This window comes from Phyllobates terribilis, unplaced genomic scaffold, assembly GCF_046119375.1.
Source record: "Phyllobates terribilis strain yellow unplaced genomic scaffold, ASM4611937v1 Scaffold_2__4_contigs__length_985480577, whole genome shotgun sequence".
NCBI classification, from domain to species: domain Eukaryota; kingdom Metazoa; phylum Chordata; class Amphibia; order Anura; family Dendrobatidae; genus Phyllobates; species Phyllobates terribilis.
In genome coordinates this window covers 603,253,194-603,261,527 of record NW_027362762.1, presented here as the reverse complement: position 1 = coordinate 603,261,527, position 8,334 = coordinate 603,253,194, and positions in this window count along the sequence as shown.

Below are 8,334 nucleotides of genomic sequence, written 5' to 3'. Positions count from 1 at the left end.
CGCTAACAAATTATAAGCAACTAAAAAACTGGAAATGTAATAAAATATAAATAAATCGAACAACCTGCCCGAGGATGGGGAGAATGACCCCCTCTTGGACATGCTCGCCCAAGCGAAGGCCAGCGGGTCCCTAGAGGATGTAGAGTTAAGCGACTTGCTATCCGCAGACCAAAGGTCTCAGATGCAAGCAGTGCTGAAACCCTTCCAAGCAGTGTTCACAAAATGGGTGGTTCCTAATAATTTGGCCCTGTTACTTAAAAGCAAATCGGCCATTTTCTGGTCATTCTTCTCAGGGACGTCGGACGCACGCACACCACATGGCGTAGAAGAATCACCTCTAATTTCCGAGGAGCCGTCCCCCCCACAGAATCTGAGATCATCACCTTGTGAAGCAGGTTTTGCTATTACTTATACCTTTTATTTTAATAACTATTTATGCATATATGTAAATTGTCTCTCTTATAATATCTTGTATATATTTTGTAAACACTGCCCCCTTTGGGAGTAAATCATTATTATTTACCAGTTTTCGTTCTTCTTGTCCTATGTCGAGCAAACACGTTCCTCACCCGCTAATTCACGTTACCTAACGGGTACCCGATCCACCTGTTAAGCGATCGGTGGTGGCAGTATACCAGTATTTATGTGATATTGTGGTTTGAGGGTGGCTGGTCAGAGGCATATATACGTTCCTGGAAGGACCTGGTGGTATATATACGTCCTGTCACATCACGTGCCGCAATAGTCGACATAAACTAGAGCAGCTGCACCCGTGCTTATCCTCGGTCAATACCGTGTTTGACCAGCAGGATAAGGGGGCGCCAGAGAGCTGCAAGGTCTGACCCAAAAGTGGGTGTCGTTTTCGTGACATTAGACTTAGGGGAAAAGCAATTCTATAGTCCGAGCTCACTGGTCTCCTATGATTCTTTGCACTAAGTTATGTCCTACTTCTGTGTATATGTAAAATCTATGTTATCATTCTTTTAAAACTTTTTTGATATAATAAATTTCTGATATATAAACTATTTTGATCTATAGCTCCCTCCGTTTTTTTCGTGATTGGTGATGTTTTGATTGGAGGGGATCCCCCCCATCATTTAAGGCTGTCTCTTTAGTATATCAGGAATGGTACCTTTGTTCGGTCCGACGGGAAGAACTGAGACCCTGCTTGTTAGAGCGGGGATCCGGCGTGGCGCTAACAAGTTATAAGCGACTGAAAAAGTGGAAATTTAATAAAATATAAATACATTGAACAATTATAGTTTTATAATTTCGTTTTATAATTTAAAAAGACAAGGAGAACCACTTTTTGAAGTAATAATATTGTGGCAATATACTACACAAATCACACAAAAAACTTTTTCAAGAAAAAGAAAAGGAAGGATATAGGAAAACATATTAAATCAAATAAATAGTAATTGATTAAACAGTGGTGGCCAAAAAATCCTGAGCATTTCTGCATCCTGGGCACATACAGTGGTGGCCAAAAGTATTGGCACCCCTGCAATTCTGTCAGATAATACTCAGTTTCTTCCTGAAAATGATTGCAATCACAAATTGTTTGGTATTATTATGTTCATTTAATTTGTCTTCAATGAAAAAACACAAAAAGAATTGTCCTAAAGCCAAATTGGAAATAATTCCACACAATGTTTTGGGTCATTGTCCTGCTGGAAGACCCATGACCTCTGAGGGAGACCCAGCTTTCTCACACTGGGCCCTACATTATGCTGCAAAATTTGTTGGTAGTCTTCAGACTTCATAATGCCATGCACACGGTCAAGCAGTCCAGTGCCAGAGTCAGCAAAGCAACTCCAAAACATCAGGGAACCTCCGCCATGTTTGACTGTAGGGCCCGTGTTCTTTTCTTTGAATGCCTCTTTTTTTTCCTGTACACTCTATGTTGATGCTTTTTCCCAAAAAGCTCTACTTTTGTCTCATCTGACCAGAGAACACTCTTCCAAAACATTTTAGGCTTTCTCAGGTAAGTTTTGGCAAACTCCAGCCTGGCTTTTTTATGTCTCAGGGTAAGAAGTGGGGGTCTTCCTGGGTATCCTACCATACAGTCCCTTTTCATTCAGATGCCGACGGATAGTACGGGTTGACACTGTTGTACCCTCGGACTGTAGGGCAGCTTGAACTTGTTTGGATGTTAGTCGAGGTTCTTTATCCACCATCCGCACAATCTTGCGTTGAAATCGCTCGTCAATTTTTCTTTTCCGTCCACATCTAGGGAGGTTAGCCACAGTGCCAGGGGCTTTAAACTTCTTGATGACACTGCGCACGGAAGACACAGGAACATTCAGGTCTTTGGAGATGGACTTGTAGCCTTGAGATTGCTCATGCTTCCTCACAATTTGGTTTCTCAAGTCCTCAGACAGTTCTTTGGTCTTCTTTCTTTTCTCCGTGCTCAATGTGGTACACACAAGGACACAGGACAGAGGTTGAGTCAACTTTAATCCATGTTAACTGGCTGCAAGTGTGATTTAGTTATTGCCAACACCTGTTAGGTGCCACAGGTAAGTTACAGGTGCTGTTAATTACACGAATTAGAGAAGCATCACATGATTTTTCAAACAGTGCCAATACTTTTGTCCACCCCCTTTTTTAGGTTTGGTGTGGAATTATTTCAAATTTCGCTTTAGGACAATTCTTTTTGTGTTTTTTCATTGAAGACAAATTAAATGAAGATAAAAATACCAAAGAATTTGTGATTGCAATCATTTTCAGGAAGAAACTGAGTATTATCTGACAGAATTGCAGGGGTGCCAATACTTTTGGCCACCACTGTATATTTATGTGTAAAATAAACAATCATGTAAAATCCTATCAATTTACCATCAAAAACGGATTACCACCAGGCGTGATTCAAATCCACTACCTGGCGAAAAAATTCCTCTGCTACTATAAATGTGTAGATTAACTTGAGGTACCACACACAAGGTGTGGTATCTCCCTTGATGGAAAAACGGCTTCATCAAGAAAAAAGCGATGTACCATTACTATCTATAAAATAATGTCCAAAAGGAGCTGGGGAATTCACTATTGATGATGACTACTATTAGAACACCCAAATGCTAAAGGAGAAGAAGAGATTAAATAAAATAATTAATCACATACCGGACCCACACCAAAACGACTCCAAGAGCAACATATTCACAGACACAGACCGCAAACAGAAACACGACGTTGGGACAAAAGCAATATTATTATTGACTATTATTGTCAAAAACACCATTATGATTAACTGTTTCCGTATGCTACTAAGAAAATGATTATATATAACCTACATTATAATTAACTGTTTCTGTATGTTACTAAGAAAATTATTACATGAATTTCCACAGATAAGCATACTGAATTTTATACGTAATACATATATTATACGTTATACATAAATTATGTAGATTGCAATGAATTTTATAGATTTTCAGAGCTGACTATAATGAATATTAAAACCACTATTTTTAAATATATATAGCGGATAAAATACTTAAAATAATTGTGTTAAATTTTATAAGTTAAGCAAGATCATGTTTTAATTCTATAAATTATTGTTGTGTCTGTAGCTTGACTCACTATAAAAATACATCTGTAATCTCATTAAGCCCATTCGTAGTCAAAGTGTTGATTTTATATACAGTACAGACCAAAAGTTTGGACACACCTTCTCATTTAAAGATTTTTCTGTATTTTCATGACTATGAAAATTGTACATTCACACTGAAGGCATCAAGACTATGAATTAACACATGTGGAATTATATTCTTAACAAAAAAGTGTGAAACAACTGAAAATATTTCTTATATTCTAGGTTCTTCAAAGTAGCCACCTTTTGCTTTGATGACTGCTTTGCACACTCTTGGCATTCTCTTGATGAGCTTCAAGAGGTAGTCACTGGAAATGGTCTTCCAACAATCTTGAAGGAGTTCCCAGAGATGCTTAGCACTTGTTGGCCCTTTTGCCTTCACTCTGCGGTCCAGCTCACCCCAAACCATCTCGATTGGGTTCAGGTCTGGTGACTGTGGAGGCCAGGTCATCTGATGTAGCACCCCATCACTCTCCTTCTTGGTCAAATAGCCATTACACAGCCTGGAGGTGTGTTTGGGGTCATTGTCCTGTTGAAAAATAAATGATGGTCCAACTAAACGCAAAACAGATGGACTAGCATGCCGCTGCAAGATGCTGTGGTAGCCATGCTGGTTCAGTATGCCTACAATTTTGAATAAATCCCCAAAAGTGGCACCAGAAAAGCACCCCCACACCATCACACCTCCTCCTCCATGCTTCACGGTGGGAACCTGGCATGTAGAGTCCATCCGTTCACCTTTTCTGCATTGCACAAAGACTCAGTGGTTGGAAACAAAGATCTCAAATTTGGACTCATCAGACCAAAGCACAGATTTCCACTGGTCTAATGTCCATTCCTTGTGTTCTTTAGCCCAAACAAGTCTCTTCTGCTTGTTGCCTGTCCTTAGCAGTAGTTTCCTAGCAGCTATTTTACCATGAAGGCCTGCTGCACAAAGTCTCTTCTTAACAGTTGTTGAAGAGATGTGTCTGCTGCTAGAACTCTGTGTGGCATTAACCTAGTCTCTAATCTGAGCTGCTGTTAACCTGCGATTTCTGAGGCTGGTGACTCGGATAAACTTATCCCCAGAAGCAGAGGTGACTCTTGGTCTTCCTTTCCTGGGGCGGTCCTCATGTGAGCCAGTTTCTTTGTAGATCTTGATGGTTTTTGCAACTGCACTTGGGGACACTTTCAAAGTTTTCCCAATTTTTCGCACTGACTGACCTTCATTTCTTAAAGTAATGATGGCCACTCGTTTTTCTTTACTTAGCTGCTTTTTTCTTGCCATAATACAAATTCTAACAGACTATCAGCTGTGTATCCACCAGACTTCTGCACAACACAACTGATGGTCCCAACCCCATTTATAAGGCAAGAAATCCCACTTATTAAACCTGACAGGGCACACCTGTGAAGTGAAAACCATTTCCAGTGACTACCTCTTGAAGCTCATCAAGAGAATGCCAAGAGTGTGCAAAGAAGTCATCAAAGCAAAAGGTGGCTACTTTGAAGAACCTAGAATATAAGACATATTTTCAGTTGTTTCACACTTTTTTGTTAAGTATATAATCCCACATGTGTTAATTCATAGTTTTGATGCCTTCAGTGTGAATGTACAATTTTCATAGTCATGGAAATACAGAAAAATCTTTAAATGAGGTGTGTCCAAACTTTTGGTCTGTACTGTATCCTGTAAATTTCTTTTCTATTAAACTGCTCAATACAATTTGGTGTATGGAGGGGGATCTGTTCTATCCGAAAAAAAAATGAATTGCTTATATTCTTTATTATGTCTAATTGTACAGTGCCACGACAACCCATGTTTTCGGAAGCCATTTCTAATATTAGATCTATGTGAATTTAGCCTCTTATGAAGAAGCTAAACTGTTCTTCCAACATAGAGTTTTTGCAAGAGCATATAATGACATACACAACAAATTTACTGGAACAGGACGTATAATTTTTAACCAAAAAAGTTTCACGTGTCTGATCATGAGTAAATGAAGTAAGCCCATGGCAAATGGTTTCATAACATAAATGCAATTTCTCATGTTGCATTTAAATACTCCAGGGGCCTGATCAGATGATATTATCTCCTTTTCCCTTTTCAAGAACGACTGGGTGCTAGAATATTAAAGAAGTTGTCCGGTACTTTTTTTAAATTGCCCAATGTATTAAGCATGTGGACATAAGTATATTTGTAAATTCCTAGGCACAACATAAAGTCCGTAGTCAATAATTTTATGAAGTTTCCAAATTTAATGCCAAAATATAAGTGACGCGCCCAGGGGATAGGGGAACGACAAGGCGCCCGGGCCTTGCTGTTGGTTTTGGGGGATGTCGCGGTGGCCGGCTCCCGGGCCCGTACCCTGGGGTCACTCTTAAAAGCAAGGGAAGGGGGAAAAGGTGTATGGGAAAGGGGGAAATGTTCGTGACGCCACCCGTGGTGTCTGGTGAGAGTCACCAGCGCTGCTACAGTCCTCTGAGGCCGGTGTTCAGGCAGCTTAGTTGGTGTGGCTCCCCACAGGTGGAGCGGGGCCTCAGGGCGGCATAGAGAGGGTGTAGAATAGAGCGTTGGCGGGTGCAGAGCCGCAGAGGAATGAACAGACAGAGGCAGTAATTGAAGTCATCCAAGTCTTTACTCACGGTGGTGCTTTCTCAGCTCAGAGCTTCTCTCTGCTGTCACACGGCGAGCTGCGGCCGCCAGGGTGGGGTTCAGCACACTCCAGGTAGCTCAGGAGTGCTTGACAGGACCCCCGCTCTAGTGTGTTCCTCTCTTGTTGAACTTCTCCCGCCTTGTGTCCCCCACTGAGGCCCGTACGGGTACTGCGATGTCCCTTATGGGTAAGCATGTAGCTCCCAGACCGACTGGGTGCCCTTTTTGGTGACTTGTGGTGAGAACGTGGCGTAAGGCCGGGTCCCTCTGGATAAACTCAGATTATGGCATACAGGTGGCGACTCCGCTCCGTCTGTATCCCCCTGGGATCCACATAAGCCTCCGAACTTCTCCGACAGAGACATGAAGTGCAAAGTCAGATAATCGGGGACTGGTACCCCCTCTTGCAGCAGGGTCTCTCTGGCAGGGCCAGAATAAGGTATGCAGGTGGCGACACCGCTCCGTCCTCACCCCCTGAGATCCTTTCACCTGTGGAGCCTATCTCCTCCGCTCCCCTCCTGGGCCTTCTTAGTTGGACCCTGACCGGGGACAGAGCCGGTTATAACTCTGCCCCGACCCCCAGTCTCGAGGCCTGAGACCGTGAACCGTGGACCCTTCAGCAGCTTTGTACTGACTTGCCGTCCCAAAGACCCACGACCAAAGACCCGGTTATTAAGATGGCCTCCAGTTATATATGATTCTAATAAGTGCCTAAGTAAAGTGCTTCCTCCACCCTCACTCACTACATGGTTCCCCCTGACTTTGGTTCCCCCCAACTCCTCCATTCAGGCCCGGGGCAGCACTATGGTGCTTTCAGGCCCCCTTCAGAACTGGAGTGGTGTAGTATTGAGTGTGTGGTAGGGGTCCTGTGTGGTACTCCATCCTTACCTGGGAGAGGAGATACCACACCTCGTTCTGAGGTGCAGTACTCCTGTGGCGACTAACCCTAAGGGGCGCCACATAAGACAGACTTCAAACCAATGTTTCGGCTATTCAAGCCTTTATTATTATATAACAAATTATCAAATGTTAGTATGTAAATCAAAATACAAAACAAAGGAGATTACATGAAAATTTTTTTAAAAAATTGAAAAAAAAGGGATGCATACATCTTAATACAATTGGCACAATGTATTTACAAAATCAAACACCACATGTCGCAGTAACATAAACGCAAATGCAGTGATGATGGAACAGGAAAGATATAGGGGCCATCCTGTCCAGGTGAGAGTCGCTCTGCAAACGAATCAAGTAATATAAATAAGGAGATAAAGGTAAATATATTATCAGGTTCAGAGGTCCTCTGGTATTAGAAAGAGGTAGAAAGAGGAGAAAATGAGGAGAGAAAGAAAGAAAAAAAGGAGAAAAAGGGAGAAAAGAGAAGAAAAAAAAACAAAGGAAGAGAAAGAAAAAGGAAGGAGAAAAAAATTGAAGGAAAAGAAAGGGGGAGAAAAAAGGAGGGGGGAATGAAGAGAGAGAAAAAGGAAAAGAGAAAGAAAAAGAAAGAGAAAGAAAAAAGAAGAGATAAGAGAAAATGAAAAAAAAAAATAATAAAGTAAAAATAATAAATAAAAAATAAAATCAGAATGAGAACCCAAGAACTCAACTGAAAAAATGAAAATAAAATAAAATACGGTAAAGTAATAATGACATCAACATCAGACAGGAGAGGAAGAGAAAAGGAGAAAAAAAGGAGAGAAAAAAAGAGCCAATGTTCATGGCTAATAATATGGAAATAACCCAAAAAAGGGAGGATAATTAGCTGTCCAAATAGGCTGGAGGAGAGTAAAGATATCTATAAAGATCATAGTACATGTGATTAGAAGTCTATATAAATGGAAATCCAAAAATAGCAAGGTACATCGTATTAAAGGAGGATGTAACAATACCTGGTAAATCCTGCGTGATCCATGTGAGAAATAGTGGCTGGGTACGGGCGGGTGTGTGCTCCTTCATTCATGCAGCCGGGTTATGTAGTGCCGAAGACGGAAGTGTGTGCCCGGCAATGAGAGTCAGCTGTGCGGTGACGCGCAATTCGGGACTGCGCATGCGTCGGAAAGTCACGGCCGGAAAAAGCCGAGAAGGACCGAAGAAAAGAGAAAAGAAGCCA